This window comes from Micromesistius poutassou (assembly GCF_964030765.1).
Source record: "Micromesistius poutassou genome assembly, contig: SCAFFOLD_3283, whole genome shotgun sequence".
NCBI classification, from domain to species: domain Eukaryota; kingdom Metazoa; phylum Chordata; class Actinopteri; order Gadiformes; family Gadidae; genus Micromesistius; species Micromesistius poutassou.
This window is the reverse complement of record NW_028177082.1, coordinates 1-17,500: the sequence shown is the minus strand read 5'-3', so window position 1 is coordinate 17,500 and position 17,500 is coordinate 1. Positions and strand designations below refer to the sequence as shown.

The 17,500-nt window shown below is 48.1% G+C and overlaps 1 pseudogene across 1 annotated transcript in view; it reads left to right on the top strand.

Moving 5' to 3' along the window:
- Positions 1-14,696, top strand: part of LOC311376776 (lysyl oxidase homolog 2B pseudogene) — a 16,798-nt pseudogene extending 2,102 nt beyond the window's left edge. Inside the window, exons 2-4 of the transcript in view lie at positions 801-1,207; positions 2,215-2,390; positions 14,485-14,696. The product of the transcript in view is annotated as a lysyl oxidase homolog 2B pseudogene (transcript). The remainder of the gene's footprint in view (positions 1-800; positions 1,208-2,214; positions 2,391-14,484) is intronic.
- Positions 14,697-17,500: the final 2,804 nt, after the last annotated feature.

The window sequence follows — 17,500 nt, the reverse complement described above, 5'->3', positions numbered from 1 at the left end:
CTAACGGATCTAATTCCACCAGAGGTTGTGATTGGTGGATGCAGAGATTACGGTCTCTGCTCCGATGCCGCAAGGCTTTAACAAACATTCACAGCCCTGCCCCGGCCCTCCCAGTGCCACTTAAACAGGATGAGGTCTTGAATTTTAAAGCTGTGTAAACTATCTGGTAATGACACACTCTGCCATCATTACACAAACCCGTCCAGGTGTGGGAAACGAATAAACATTATGAGGATGGTGACATCATGTCGGCGCCTCATTCCTCATCGGACCCCCCTCGGCTGGTCTTCTGCTCTCCAACTGCCAGTTTATAGAACAGCCTCGTCGAGAGGTTCTGAGCTCCATCCCAAACGACGACAGTCCAACCTGTAGGCATCCTGCAGCAAATCCCCCCTTTAGCCCTACCTGCTGCGTAATGACATGGCTCCGAATGTGGCTTTGAATTCCCTTGGGAGAAAAGTGTTTATAGTCAATTACATCCCTCTCTTCTCCTTTCTCTGTCTCCTACCCTATCTCCTGAGCCTCTGCTCTTGGATGTCCCTCTTAACCCAACTATGTCCTGGACATTGGCTCTTAGTTTTCTATCGGGACTCTTTGTCTCCCTGCTCCTAGGGTGACAAGATTTTTGGGATTTTCTTCCATTTTTTATCCCATTACTCCCCCAACCTCTAAAAGCCAGCAGTATAGGGGTGTATCTGTTCATCGTTTTGCACTGTTTGCACCTCTTTAATGTCATTTGCCGCTGTAACACCTGGTGTCCCCTCCCGGGATTAACAAAGCCTTATCTCATCTTAAACCAGTGCCCTCCGTCGGACGCCCTCCACCTGAGCCAACATGCCGGCCCCCTGCCAACACCACCAGCACCACCACCCCTCCCTCCACGGGTCCCTACTGCTGCTGGCGCTGCTCGCCCCACTGGTCCGGGCCCAGTACGAGGAAATGGGCTACCCGCCCGGGTACCCCGAGCCGGAGCAGGAGGTGTACAGCGCGCCCCACATCCCGGCCGACACGCCCAGGATCCAGCTGCGTCTGGCGGGCGACAAACGCAAGCACAATGAGGGCCGCGTGGAGGTGTTCTACAGCGGGGAGTGGGGCACCGTCTGCGACGACGACTTCTCCATCCACAACGCCCAGGTGGTGTGCCGCGAGCTGGGCTACCTGGAGGCCGTGTCCTGGTCGCCCTCCGCCAAGTACGGGAAGGGAGAAGGTAGGGTCCAGAGGGTGTTTGGGTCGCTAGTCGTCTTCATGAGTTCCCCTCGCTGTAGGCTTTCTGTTCCGTGTTTAGAGTGGAGTTCCTGGAGAGGGAGGGATCTCTGTTGGAAAGGTTAGGGTATAATGATGCAATAGTTAGGTTTTTTACATTCTGGATGTTCCAGGTTGAGGATTTGTTGCACTTAAAGGTAAGCAGGAAGTGGTTTGGTTATGAAAACAGAAAGGAGTACGGTCAATGCAGGTCAACGACGCCACTCACTGAAAAGAACCCTACACTTGTTTTATTTGATTGCAACTAGAGTCCAGAACAAATCTGTTTACAGGAAAGGCACAACACACTATGAACTGTCTCAAGCTGTTAATACGTAGGAGCACTTTACGAGAGACCCCTGCCCTCTTGATAAATTCAAATGTTGTGTGTACTCAAGGCCGACGACAGCGCTCTAAAATACCAGCCGTGGACTGGGGACCCAGCGGTGGTCAGCAGACTCTCGCTATTTCATCACTGCTTAAAAATGTTGACAAAAGCTGACCGAGATTTCTGGGCATCCCGCCATCAGTTTGTCCTAAGGATGGATTTCACCACCCTCGGCTACGCCCCTCATAACGACATGTTGTCACGTTCCGTTTAAACAGAAACCTCTCGGTGGTGACAGTCTAGTTTGCCTAGACTCTGCATAGCCTCCCCCCTTACCCCCCCCCCCCCCCCATCCCTCTTACGTACTTATTGTATGTTGTATGTCCTTGCACTTACAAAATAGAGCTTAAATAGTAGCATTGTGTAGCATCTTATCCTAGCTACCTTTGTTGTGTACTGGGAACGGGTTAACCTAACAATTGTTAGTGCTTGGCACTTGGTTCTATGAACGTCCTTACTGTACCGACACTGTTATATTGTTGTTTCTCTTACTTCTGACAACTCATTGTCAGTCGCTTTGGATAAAAGCGTCTGCTATACATCCTAAATGGAAATGGAAATGGTGTCTGCGGTTCTGTGTTCAGGCCGCGTCTGGTTCGACAACGTCCACTGCAGCGGCAAGGAGAGAACGCTGGCACTGTGCCCGTCCAACGGGATCGGCGTGTCGGACTGCAAGCACTCGGAGGACGTGGGGGTGGTGTGCAGCGACAAGAGGATCCCGGGCTTCAAGTTCATCAACACGCTGCCCAACCATGTGGAGGTACTACGCTAACGTTTTGCACGTCAACTGTTTTCCGTAGATTCGCTCAACGTAAAAATCGCCAACTTGAGAGCACGTCTACGGTTTTCTGTTGTTACGCTGAGCGTAAGAATCGCTAACCTTTAGCACGTCTACGGTTTTCTGGTGTTGCCCTTAACGTGAAAACGCTATCATGAGCAAGTCAGCTGTTTTCCGTCGATTCTTACGTTTTGTAACATCCATACGAAATGTATGTTTCTCATAGTTTTAGTCCTGCCTTCTCTCAAGCACACGCCCAGACCCCTTCAGCCATTGATCTCCAGTTCACACCGCCATCAAACCTCAGGCTTCTCCAAACGCATGAAACTGGTTCTGAAATATATGTCGAATTTCTTTTTCTTTTTTTCATTTCTCCCTGAGGAAAACCTCGTCTTTCTCTGTCTGACCCACCTCGGATAACCTTCATAAAGTCCATAAATATACAAGTATAATATTATTCCCCTCTTGATTTCAGCGAGGTGATTGATCACTTACGGGGTAGGCATCACACAGCCGTCTCCCCGAGGCTGACGAGAGCCAATCAGATAGGATCCAACGAGCGCTGCCCGCCATCAGTCTTAATAACGGCGGCGTAGCTGCCAGTCACCGTGTGTTGGGGGGGGGGGCTGTGAGGTTAAACTGGTAATTGTGTGTAATTGTGTGAAATTGCGCGTTCATCACTGTCACTGGGTGTAGGAGGGGCTGCAGGAGCTACTAAACAGCCTGTGAGTGAGCCCCGAGGTAATGGCCGCCGGAGGCAGAGCGCTATCTGCCCAGGATAATCTCTCTCTAATGGTATCTCTCCACTCTACTGTGCAGCCTCTCATGCTTCCACATTCCAATGTTATGAGCGAACCACAAACCCTCTTCCATCACGCTCTCCCTCTCTCTGGCGCTCTTACACTCTCTGGCTCTTGCTCTCTCTCTGGCTCGCTCTCTCTCTCTCCTTTCTGTCTCTCTCTTTCCCCTCTGTCTCTCTGTCTCTCCCCTCTGTTTTTCTCCGCCCCCTCTCCCTCTCTCTCTCTCCTCACTCTCTCCTGCAGTTTCTCTCTGCACTCATCTTTCTCGTGTGGAAAGTTGCTTAACTCACAAGAATGTGTGTGAAGACGTGCAGCAGAAGCAGACGCCTCCGTTCTGTTAAGGACGTCAGGGTCCGCTTGAGTTGAGAAACCGGAGACAAACTCACGGCCCCCCCGTACCGACACTTTCTCCACAAGGTTTTTTTCCGACAATGCAACGGCTACAGTGGCATGCGGCTCAGGAGGTGAAGCTGAGTGTCGAGGTGTCCCTGAGCGAGACACCTTACCCCGACTGCTCCTGACGAGCTGGCTGTCGCCCTGCGTGGTTGACTCCACCGTCGGAGTGTGAATGTGTGCATGAATGGGGGAATGTTAGGCCATATTGTAAAGCGCTTTGAGTGGCCGCTGGTTATAAAAGCACTGTATAAATGCATTCATCATTTACAGTGCAATCAGTCCATTCCATTATAAGTAACCCCACCAACGTCCAGGAGAACGCACATACCCAGGTGAAGAGGAGTTGATATCTGTTCATCACTGTTGTTTATCTGGTATTGACAGCAGGGTCCAGACGGCTGGCTCCCTGCAGCCAGATAATCCAGTCAGTGTTTCCATCCACCGAGCAGAAGCCCGGCAGCATCAAGAGCTTGTGTGAGAACCCAAATGTTCTGCCTGGCCTCGTGTCCGCCTCCTCCCCCTCCCTCCCTCTCCCTCCCCCTGCCCTCCCCCCATCTGGAAGTGGTAACCCATGTGCGAATGCCGCAGCAGGCTCTGCCATCTCCCCTGTGTGTTCTCCTCCTGGGGTAAGAGGCCCCTGCCAGTGTAGTTATGACTCTTTTACATCCCTCATCATAAAAACAACAGCGCACATTTTCCTATCGGCCAGGATGGAGCCATTTCAGTATTTAAGTTCAGTTTATACCTCATAACAAAATGACTTCCTGGAGGTTACGTGTACATCGGTTATTTAATCAGATTCCACTGGGAGAGGTGACCTCATACTGGTTAAAGATGTCTGTCCAGGCCCTGAAACATAAGGGCTGGCCAAGGCAAATACCCAGAGAATGATAGCACGATAACAGTGTTGTTGTGTATTAAATATTCATAGCCAGAAGACTTTGTACTGCTGCGTGCAGTTTGGCGTCCATGTAGCCAATGTTGGAGAGAAATTAGCTTGTTGGTGGACTGGAATATGGACTTTACCTTCTCTGCCTTAAAACAGAGGTTAGCCAGGGTGAAACAGCACTACAGGAAGTGACAACCTAGCTACAACCTGCACTATTTAAATCTTTGTCTGTTTCTATGTAACTATATTTCCTTTTTTTCTAAAGACCATTACCTGAGGTTGTTTGAGCCATCACTGGTACATCATACTACTCATACAAATACAAATGCACTCATGATTTCACATAATCTCAACCTCTTAAGGGATGGCCTCAGTCAAAAGGTTACACAGTGTGGGTTTAATCATTGTAAAAAAAATGATATTGTGAGCGCAGTGCTTCTATTTTTACACAGGTGAGTCAGCGATCACGTGACAAAAGGGACAATTACGTCCTGCAATGCGGTACAAGGGACAAGTTGGTGTTTGCTCACAGAGCTTTCATGAAAGCTACGGCAGGCAGTTTGAAGAGTAAACAAGATTCTTAAAGTATTCCACCCCTCCATTCATGCCTCCCTCCAAAGACCCTCCCCCAACGCAGGTGACTAGCATGCTAGCTTTAGCAGCAGGTGACTAGCACGCCAGCTTTAGCAGCAGGTGACTAGCACGCCAGCTTTAGCAGCAGGTGACTAGCTTGCCAGCTTAAGCAACAGGTGACTAGCACACTAGTTTTAGCAGCAGGTGACTAGCTCGACAGCTTTAACAACTGGTGACTAGCTCGATAGTCGATACATCGACAGTTCACCAGTCTGGTCCATCTAGCTGTGGCCCAGCTCCCCTGAGACGCATGTGAACGCCAACTGGTTCAGCACCAGTACTGGTATGTCTGGGGCAGGCCGGCCGTCCCAGTAGAGCGGAGGTGAGGAGGACATCTGGACCGAGGTCGCCGAGCGGGGACCGTGAGAGAGGGGGTCAGGAGCAGGGTGGCGTGAACCCTGACAGGGCTGTGTCACATGACCTTCCCGGGATTCCTCTTGGCCTCATTGTTAGAAGGCCAGGAGAGCCACAGGAGTCTGTGGTCTTCAAAGGCCTTGTCGGAAGACCCCTAAATACTCACAGTCTCACAATACACTGCAGTCTGTCCAGTGGTGGCTTTTTAGAAGGGTCGTGGTGCAGCACTTTGGAGTTTTTTAAATGACCAGATATAAAGGTAACATGAACACCAATGGGCGTAGCTAGTTCTGGCGGGACTCTCTAGTCGTGCGGTCCCCTATCAGCTGTTTGCTAAAGTGGTCCAATCAAACGCAGGTACACTGAAAGGCGGTCAATTTATTAAATTGACCGCCTTTCAGTGTGAATCAGAGTTTTTTCAGAGTGAATGTTTGAGAGGGCAGGTCTTAAATTTTAAGACCTGCCCTCTCAAACATTCACTCTGCGACTTAAGTGGGCTGAGCAGAATTCACCCCCGTCTCTATCTGCTTTGGTTCTGCTCTGTATTGTACAGTATGTAACCTACACAAGGAGGTGAGATATCTGATTGTATAGTGCACCCTGTTGTGTATGTTGGTATTCTGTATTTGACATCTGTATGTCATGCTTTAAATCCTACACCAGGGGAGCGCCAGAAAAGAGTGAAACCATACCTGCCAAACTGAATTGTGTAACCATGTCATGCAATAAATAGTTAAATCTATGAAATGAGCGATTCCTGACAACTGTAAACATATCCAACTGGAAATGCCCTTGGTGGCTGTGTGGAAACCAGGGCTTTGTTTAGAGGAGTTATATTTAGCGTTGTGCCTCTCTGTGGACGGTCTTACAGGGACAGATTGGTTTCCATCCTGGGATGTGGGATGTTTCTGTGCTCCTGTAAGAGGGACGAGGTGTCTGCCGTCTCTGCCGTTCATTGGAGGGGAAGGAAGTGTTTTCTGAAAGGAAGTCATTGAGATCGGCCTACATTCAGCACGGCGTTCCATCCCGGGCTGATTTCTTTATATGAATAAATACCTCTGCTATTTATGAGTTGCATTCTTTGGCCTCGCTCATTTCCGGGCAGGGTTTGACAGCTCACAGCGTTAATCAATGCAGACCTTGTGCTGCCAACACAGACGCAGTCACAACAACCAACACCACCGCAGCAACAGCAGCGGCAGCAGCAGCGAGCATCAAGGCAGTTTTTCTATGAAAGATCAGCCTCTAATTCAACCGGGCAGTCAGTGATTGGAGGAAGGGGAAAAGCAGAACACTACCCTGCAGTCTTATTACAAGCCGGCGTTGGTGCTGCGATTGGTTTGGTTTCATCACTGCTAAAGGATTTCCATGAGCTTACATAAGTTCAGAAGGTGAAAGAAAGACAGGAAAAGTTTTAGTTTGAGGGCATTTCGGGAGGATCAGGGTGTGTTATGTGTGAGTTGACCAGTGAGATCCAGATTGGGTTCAGCCTCATGCCACACATTGAGGTTATTTTGTCTGGATTTTACACAATGTTCTACTCTTCACAGCCTGTGTGCACGAGAGTGTGTGTGAGTGAAAGAGTTGTGGAGTACAGTGGGGAGAACTTTGGCTAATAGGTCGAGGCTACAAGCTAAATCTGGCCTTACTTTGTTTCAAAGTGAATTCAGCCTCAATTTCGCTTCCAGAGTCAACCTAGGATCCACGCAGTCAAGGAAGACAAACTCATATTTCCTTTCCTTCTTTCTCTCTTTCTTTATGTTTGAATTTTTCTCTTTTTTTATTGGTTTATTTAAGACAGGGACCATGTACAAGGTTCATAAATTATATGGAGCAAAAAGATGGCTTGTACAAGATTATAGCTAAAAGCTAATTTCCATCAGTCCCTGATTTCCATCTGCAGTCCCTCTCTCTCTGTCTCTCCTTAGTGTTATATATAGCTCTCTTTCTGTCTCCCCCTCTCTCTCTCATAGAAAGAGACAGAGAGAAAGAGACAGTGAGAGAGAAAGAGAGTTATATAACACATATATAACCAGAAGGAGAGACAGAGACAGAGAAAGTTATATATGTCTCTCTCTCTCCCTTTCTCTCCTCTCTTCCCTCTCTCTCCTCTCTTCCCTCTCTCTCCCTCCCCCCTCTCCTCCCCTCTCACTCCTCTCCCTCCCTCTCTCTCTCTCTCCCGCTCTCTCTCTCTCTCTCTCTCTCTCTCTCTCTCTCTCTCTCTCTCTCTCTCTCTCTCTCTCTCCTTCTCCCCTCCTAACTACTTTACCAGGCATGGTGGTGAGCTCACCCCAAGCAGAGTTTTACAGCTTCAATTTTCTCTCTGATTACTCATTTGTTCTGGCACAGCTGAAGGGTCAACTCGGCTCTCTCTCTCGCCCTCTCTCTCTCTTTTGCCCTCTCTCTCCCTCTTTCACTCCCCCTCTCTTTCTTCCCCCCCCCTCTCTCTCTCTCTCTCTCTCTCTCTCTCTCTCTCACTCGCTCTCTCTCTCTCTCTCTCTCTCCCTCTCTCATCTCACTTTCCCCCCCCCCCCCTCTCTCTCTCTCTCTCTCTCTCTCTCTCCCTCTCTCATCTCACTTTCTCTCTCCCCCCTCTCTCTCTCTCTCTCTCTCTCTCTCTCCCTCTCTCTCGCTCTCTCTCTCTCTCTCCCCCCCTCTCTATCTCCCCCCCCCCTCCTGTACCAGACCGCAGTAGGATGTTGTATAAACTGCTGGGTCAGCATGATGTCTGTCGCTCCACCGACTGGCCCTAATGCCCGGCCGCTCTCTCCGTGCCAGCTCCCAGGCTTCCTGTTTAATTAGCGTGCTCGCGTGATCCTATGTGTCTGTGTGCGAGCTAACAGTGGGAACCGCAGACCTGCGTGGTGGGAGGGACGCGGAGGCGTTCACACACGCTGTAGGGCGTACACGGCGGGGCATGGGAGGGAGCTGCCAGCCCCCTTTGCTCAGGGTGAACCTGACATCATCCAGGACGAATGGACCTCCGGAGAGCATGTTGAGTCTACTCTTATTCAAAGTGAGAATAGATTCAAGAAGACATACATGCATGCACACACTCATCTGTCAGTGAAGGCTAGATGCAGACAGTTGGACCAGAAATAATTGTTAATTAACCCTAACAATTGGCACTTGTTTCTATGAACATCCTTACCGTAACGACAGCGATATATTGTTGTTTCTCTTTCTTCTGACAAATGTACTTATTGTAAGTCGCTTTGGATAAAAGTGTCTGCTAAAGGCCCCAACTTAAATGTAAATGTTAATTCCTCATATTGGTTTCTTTATTGAGGACATTGCCATTTGTCGTTACTTTCAACCAGTAGGGTCCACCTGTTTCAGTTGCAACCAATACAAGATTCACTCATACAAAACTCAGAGGAATTTGATATATCTGTTGTAGCTATGTACAAATATGTGACTATTTATCAGATCAATGCCATCATAGTACTGTGCAGTATAAACGGATCCATCTCTTTGCTAAGTAAATAATCAGGCTCTGTCAGGCGGTGTGTTTGTTCGTTCGTGCATATCTTTGCTCTTCACATGTTTCCACTGGCAGATAAGGCTCTCGTGCCAGAGCGAAATCATTTAATTCCCTTTTAATCTACGTGGTAATCTTCTGCAGAGCCACTGTGAACACTGTGGCTGGGTGCGGCGCTGGGCAACATCTGTTGTTCATTGGTAAACAAAGACCCTTTTAATTGCTCCGAGGGAAACAACTGCAAACGAAATAGTCAAACAAAGCGGCACGTGACATTTCACTGAATTCTACAATCGGAAGAAAAACATATAATCGTAAATTTGTTTTGTGGGTTTGTGGGACCGTCCGCCCTCCAGTAATACGTCCTCAAGTTACAACAGATGTTCACTGAACAGAAGTAGCTGCGAATGCTACAAAATAAGTTTTAAACACCATTTTGACACTCACAGTAAAGTCTCTGTCTCTTCTTCCTCTAAAACCTTAATGAGGACTTGCTTCAATGGCCTGCTTTCAGATTAGACTCAATAAGATAACAAAACTTAATTGTCCATCAACAGAGACAGCATATTGTCTTAGACAGGGGCTCACATTAAAATACATAACAGCGTGAAACCTTTTACGACAAACCAGTTAAAAACAAAAGTGTGACGGGATAAAGTGCTGAGTTAAACTGTTTCACTGGTTCTGTGTCCACTGCAGCTCTTACAGGCATTTCACCGCCAGAGGGTTAGGTCCTCTATTCTAACCACATGTTGAAACGATGCACTCTTCTGTTCCTCTGGCCCAGATGTTGATTAAGATGTCAAAGGAGTGCCATGTGAGGAGAAGTTATGAAGTCACCATTTGGACGGGGACATTAGAAAATTGCAGAACTGTGAATTTACCTTTGCGACAATTTTGCCAAGGTTTGGTGTAACGGATCCTTTGTGAAACAACAGTTTCATGAAGCCGATGCTTTGACATTCAGGTGTTTTTTTGGTGGTGGTAGGATGGAGGTGATGGAGGAGATGAGGTCGTGACCTCAGGGTTTCTGCTGCCATGACCTTCCCCAGAGATGGTTTCAGTCATAAAGGTTTTCCTGGTTAAGTGGCTGAATCGTTTGAGTTTTAAGAAGCTGTGTTGATTAGTTATTGTGTTCAAAATAATTATGTCTCATATTATCATCGTATGTTTGTCTTTCTCTGGGTCACCATGTCAGATTAGCCAATTATAAAGACGTGAAATCTTGCCATCTCTTGGCCACAGTATGACCTCGACCCGATCATCTTATTTTTTACGACCTTGCAGGAGTTCATAGGTCGTCGGGGAGGAGGGTCCAACAATTGTCAATCATGGTAACAGAAGTGCTACTGCTAGTGTGATGCTAGCTCCCCGGGTGGCTGAAGCCAGGGGTATTGCACCCACAACGAACCTGAACCCTTCCTCGGTTCACCAGAGGGCACTCTGTCATCCTATTGGTCAACTCAAGGACCACATTGGAGGAGTTGTCAAACTAAACAGGGAAATATTATTCAGAAATGGTGGTTTTTGTCAGGGTGCAGTGGGCCACCCTGATGAGTGTTTGCATGATTTATCATTCCTGACTTTCTTATTCAGGCCTGACGCTGGAAATTTGACAGTGATGAAAAATCGTGTCAAAATCAGATTTTGTTTAGTCTGATCCCGGCATTACAGGATAAAGCAATGTTTAACTGAAGAGGAAACATCAGATCAAACACACTTTGCCAGGCATTGTTTCTGTGTGTATTCTTAATATAAACAGTCATATTATTAACCAATATTGGTGTTTTGTGAACATACCTTCCTGTCTGGACCATTGTGTTCCACACCTAGGCCACGACTTGTGTTGTGGGTTCCATGCTGTTGTTCCAGCATGGAACCCACCTAGCTCCCTACGTGATGCAGCTCCCCCGTCTGGTTCCAATAATGGCCTAATAGTAGCTTCTGTGTACCAACCAGGCCCCCTGAGACGTTCCAAAGCGGAACCAGCAACCTTTCCAGACAGGCCTCTGAGTTCTGTGCCCCTGCTCAACACACAATACCTCTCCTGTGATGTCACCTCACAGTTTGTTTGGTTTTCCCAGTTTCTTGCTCTCTGGTGGATCATTTCCAGCCTCACGTAATCGATTCTCCGTGGCTGCTGTGGTGTCACGCAGCGAGCAGACCTCCACGAGGAGAACGAGTTTTCCACCTGCACATTTGGGCCCAGTTTGGTGGGTCTCCAGGAAATCTGGGACAAACCTGAAGTTCAAGAGCTTTGCAACAGCATTAGTGAAAGCACCTTTCTCTTATGAAATAATTCTAATGAATTTACTGCCACAGTCGACTTTGTATGATTATTGTCATAGCATCATATGTGCATAATCCTGAGAGGAAGACAGGGAGATGTTTTGTAGCTCAGTGTGCTTCCGCCAGCATCCCTCACCTCTTTGCTAAGAAGTCAAGCGCAGACTTAATGGCTTTTCCCTCCACTCCGCCACTTCGCTCTTACACAAACACGGCAGAACGCCCTCCTCCCTCCACAAACAACAGCCACATGTTGTCGGAGAACCCTGCCCCTCGCCGAGGCTCGCTGCAGCCAACCAAACACGCTCAGAAAAAACACGTCCTCTAAACATGTGCAGAAACATCTGAAACCTCAGCAGGAAGTGGGTTTCAGGAGGATGGAGGGAGGTCCATGAAATGGGAAGGGGGGAGAAGTTGTGCATGTAAGCCAACCCAGCATCTATAATTCATCCGCAACATGGACTTAAAGGAATGCCGTAGAGCATCCCAGCATGGGATTCATGGCATGGGAATAACAATGCATACTGTTTACTATCCATTGCATACATAAGTCAATGTGAGTCTACATTAGAAACATCTTGTTTATCTGAGACTAAAATGAACCCTGGTACTGATATCTGGATGTGTGAGAGTCTTAATTGGGAACACATTGGTTTATCTGGCATTTGCTTGGCAGTGCATGAGGTGAGAGAATGTGTCACGACATTCACCAACACCGGCTGAAGTTGGCGGTCGTGGGGTAGACGCCGGATCTCTCCAGACGCCTCATGTCCTCACCAGGGCAGTGGTGGTTTTTCGAGGTATCTCGAAGGAGCTTGCTAAGGGAATTTATAGCTTTCTGACAACTAATTGCCTGCTGACGTACTGCTACCATATGATTATCTGCCCTGGTCGGGGAACATATCATCTGCTACTGAAGAGGGATCTCCACAACCACACGTCCTGTCATTATTATCCACGATCTCAGCTGGCTTCCAGTGTGTACACTAGACTTTTCTGCCCCCAGGACTTGCGGGTAATGTTTTTAATGTGGGTTGTCGCACTGGGAGATATTAAAAAGTACATAAATCCTTTTTTCTTTTAGCCTCTGGTTCTGTGGCGGCCTCCGTTGCATTCTCCTCATGTGATCTGAAGGGTTTGGTTTGTTTCAACACGTATGACACAATACTGGTCGCTCAGGAAACTGACCTCGACCCAGCAGCACTGCCGCCACACCCGTCCAGACAGCGGTCTGAGCTCCCGGCAGTTAGCCTGCTCTGTCACGTAGCACCAGAATGTGGGCTCAGTGCATGGCTGACAGGAAGAACGTTGGTTAAATCCTCACAAAGGAGGTTAGGGTTGATCGGCCTCTGACCGGATTGTCCACCTGATTGGTCTCTTCCAAACGTAATCTCCTGCCTTCATCACCTCCTCAGTCCGGGCAGGGGTCCTTTTTGTTTATCAGCCGGTGAATCTGTCTGTAAAACGCACAGAACACAAAACCACAACTTAAATCAATCAAAAAATATACAAGTGTAGTAGAGGACTAAATCCAAGGGCATCCAACGAGCCCAGGGCCGGAACCAAGACACAGACACACAGACAAAGATATTATAAAGTGATATTATAAAGTGATATTATAAAAATGTCAGATAGAAGAAAAAGGATACAAGGTGTAAAGTAAAGGTCATAAGGTGAAACATAGGGTACATTATAAAGCCTTCAACACCTCCTCTTTTAGCGCTGTGTGAGGGACGCCAGTTGAAACCACGGAAAGGTTGCGGACGTCACCGCTACCTGACGCACGTGTGCCTACAAGGCCGCCCTTGTGCCCGGAACGTTCCCCCCCAGCGCAGCCCCCCTCAGCACCCATTTAAACCGGTACAGTAAAGGTGTTCATAGAACCAAGTGCCATGCAATAGCTAGGTTTACCCATATACAAAGATAAATTATCTTCATTATATAGTGCTTTTATCCAAAGCGCTTTACAGTGTTGACTGACACATTCATACACCGATGGCAGAGTCAACCATGCAGGGCGACAGCCAGCTCATGAGGAGTATTTAGGGTGAGGCGTCTTGCTCAGGGACACCACAACACTCAGCTAGGAGGAGCCGGGGATCGAACCAGCAATCTTGCGGTTAGCAGCCAACCCGCTCTACCTCCTGAGCTAATGTCGCCCCTATAGATAGCTAGGATAAGATGCTACACAATTCTCAGTATTGTTTTCAAGTCCCAGGACTTACTACATACAATAAGTGTGGAAGAGGGGCGTGGGGGGGGGAGGCTATGCAGAGTCTAGGTGAACTCTGAACAAGTGAGTCTTTTGCGGTAGCTGGCTAGGTACTCTGCGGTCCTGACATCGGCAGGGAGCTCGTTCCACCACTGCAGCGCGGAAAAGAGAAGAGTTGTGACTTTGATGAGGGACGCTACGCTACGTGTCAGCGAGCGATGCTAACCATGTGCAGCAGAGGTCCTTTCAAGGCACGGGATGCAGATTCTATCCAGATGTGAGGGGCTGTTTACTCACGACGTACGCCTGTAGCGCTCCCATCTGAGGCCACGCGTGCATCAGACTCAAACTCAGCACTTCCCCTTTATATTTTAAATAATAACCATGTTATGGGTTCGAGTTCCGCAATTAAAACCATCCATTTAAACAAGGACACACACCATACAGGAGGGAGGTCCTGAAACCTCCAAGCAACACCTGGAACCAGCTGCTGCTGGATCAAATAAAAATACTTAATAGGCCTGTGTATTATCAAGATCACTTTAATATTGCAAAAACCCTTAGAACAGCGCATACAGGCACGAGATGGAAACGGAGCAGCTGTAACAGTAGTTGTTAAGCCGACGATAAACTGCATTAGCCATTAGCCAACAAGCTAGAGATTGTCATTGCGGACCTTGTGCGTTGCGTGGAGGTTTCAGTTATTCAAACAAACCCCTTGAGATGCAGCATCTCGTTTCCAAGGGGTTCATCAGGCACAAAACATGGAAGTGAACAGACTTTTACACGACATAAAAAAGTAGACTGTTCATTCAAAATGACTGAAAAATCGACTTCTAAACTGAAAGGGAAGGTATGTCAAAAACAAGAACGAAGAAGTCGCTTTAAGGCGAACAAGCAGAGAGCCCGTCAGGCAGATCGAGCTCTAGTGCAGGAGTGTTACCGCAGATGAACGAGGCATCACAGTGTCCTAAGCTGCTGAGTATGGGGGTCTGTACTGTAACATGTGTGTGGTGTTCCCCCAGAACCTCAACATCCAGGTGGAGGACGTGAGGATCCGGGCCATCCTCTCGTCCTACCGCAAGCGCATCCCCGTGACGGAGGGCTACGTGGAGGTGAAGGACGGCGGCAAGTGGAAGCAGATCTGCAACGCCGACTGGAACCTGCAGAACAGCCGCGTCATCTGCGGCATGTTCGGCTTCCCTGGAGAGAGGAAGTACAACGCCCGGGTCTACAAGTGAGTAGGTCCTCAACCACGGGGGAGTGGAGTCCAACGTGGAGACATGGAGCTCAGTGGAGCTCAGTGGAACTCAGTGAGAAGCTCCTCGTCCACGTAGTAGTGAGGTCCAACATGGAGCTCAGTGGAGCTGGCCATGGAGTTTGATGCTGATACTGGTTATGGAGTTTGATGCTGATACTGGTTATGGAGTTTGATGCTGATACTGGTTATGGGGTTTGATGCTGATACTGGTTATGGGTTTGATCCAACACCATGTTTCAGCCATGGTCCTGTTGAGACACTTGATAGTCTAGTGGAGAGAATATGAATTACCATTTGGTACTTTTACTATTTACCTTGATCCAGGCCAACTTTCAGTGAATTTGTTTCAGATACAGGTAGACCGCAGGCATTGGAGTTTGAACCCAAAAGCCTTTCAAACACCCACGAGACATTCCTGCCCCCTTGGTCACTTTAATGTCAACACTTTCCTTCTAATTCCATCTGATTACCAGTCTATGTGATGTCTGCCCTGGCCTGTACCATAAGCACTGTTTCTTCAGAACAGCAGTCGAGTGTTCACAGAAGCCAGCCTTCCCAAACCTGCTGACCTCAGCTCTGTTTAGATGAACTGCTTCCTGTCTTGCAGAAGGTCCTTCAGGGTTATGGTGGCAGAACCTCCTCCACCTCCCAAGGTGGCCCCACTCGTACCTATCGTCTACTTAATGGTCGACCTTGACTGCTGCGTCTGAACTCAGACTTTCCCTTTGCAGTGCAGACCGCTGAAACATCATCAATCTACATAGTTAAACACGGGCCGGGCTGGGTCTGACCAGCAGGTGTGTTGAAGGCCGACATTCATACATGGTTTCCATCTGTGGAGATCCTTGAAAACCGAGGTTTCCTCCAAAAGCTTTTGATATTTCTCCCAGAAATGTGTAATGTAAACAAATGATTTAGCTTAAAGGCAGGGTTCCTGTTAATACTTCTCTTCATGTGGGGGGTTTCCCATTGGAGCGTATAGGTTTATCTAATGGAGGGTTCTCTCTATGTATATACATATATATATATATATATATATATATATATATGTATATATATATGTATATATAAGTGACGACATGGTTGGAGAGTTGAGCGCTCCCAGCAGCGAGGAGAGGCTAAACCCAGTGGTGTGTGTGAAGTACTGTGATGTGTTCTCTGCTCTGGTGACCACAGCGCACCACCGCGTCTCTCCCTGCTTTTCCATCTACGTGTCCCTCAGCACGTCCTCGTCCATCTCACGACACGACCGCCTGTTTTTACAGACCGCCGCCCAGGCTCGCCGCCTAGTTTTGCGGCGGACCTTTTCCCGGTAATCTCCGGGTTTTGCTGGAGTTTTAAAGGCTCTCGGCCTCTAGTTTGTCTTTCCTCTGAGACTCTGAGTGGGGTTGAAGGGGTGTGTGAGTGAGACGGAGCAATGGAGGAAGGGAGAGATGGATTGGTGAAGGGAGAGAGAGAGAGAAGAAGAAAGGGGGAGGGAGAAAGGGAGGGAGGGAGAGAGGGAGGGAGACTCAAAGGGAGGGAGGGAGAGAGGGAGGGAGACTCAAAGGCAGGGAGAGAGAGAGGGAGGGAGGGAACGAGAGCGGTATCTAAGGTTGAATATAAAGCTGCCATTCAGTTGAATGTCACTCATACACAAGTCAACCAACAGACAACATGTACTCAGAAAAAAGATTTGAAGGAATTCAAGGATAAGGCCCTTCCAGATAGTCTCGAACATCGGGTTTGGTGTGAGCTGAGCTGAGGGATGAATCTTCCAGCAGCTGGGAATAACAGTGTCCCTGATCAAGTCAGAACTCTCACCTCAGAACCACTCCAGTCTCGCAGACGGGAATCAATCTCTGTCTCCTGGCAACCACTTCCCTGCGTCACATACTCCACGTTCTACGCCATGTGAGCACAGGCCGTTCCAGCCATCTGCTGGAACTCAGGTCCTTTTACAGACACGTTTAGTACAGAAAGGCCCAAAGTGACAATGATAATGGGGATGGATCAACGGTCAATGGGGCTTTGGTTGTTTTTTATCACTTTCGTCCTGAGTGACTTGTAGTGAAGGCTGGGGAGACATTGAAGAGCAGAACCAGCATCTTGCATTGATGTTGGAACACAGAACCTCTGGGCTTGGAATGAAACCCCTAAACCACTAGAGTATCCTGCCGCTCCATAGACTCCCTCTCATACTGTAGCCTCACAGCTAACGAAGCTAGCCGCCTCGCAGATTAAGTGATTAACGCTACAGGGGCCTCAAAAGGACATAATTAACCCCGGTGTGTTCCTTCGCTGCTGAATCAATCTCCCGTGTAAGGCGGCGGCCTTATCTGATTGTCATCCGCCGTTGGAATTGATTTCTGTGGAGAAATAACAAAATCACCTCAGCTGTAGTCGGCTCCGCGGTGGGCTTTCTGCTCGAGATGGTATTGATCGTAATTCCCAAGTGGAGCGTTTAACTGCTCTCTTGAAGTGGAGTAATAATAAATAAAATAAAAAAACAATATCCTCCGCCCTCAGCCCAGGAGTACGTCTCAGAGCGATCAAAACACAAGATTCAATCGCTTCCCCTTCATTGACTCATCGCTTCATGACTCCATTTGAGGTTGTAGCAAATATTTTCCAATCCAGTGGACATAGATCAAAAATCATATTATCTGTATTTATTCATCCATTATTTTTTCTATATATTTTTTATATCGTTGTAATGTTTCTTTCTTGCGTCCACACACCAAGACCGGGTCCTTATTGAGTTGTGATTATTATTGAACCTTTCTCCATCTCCATGGCTC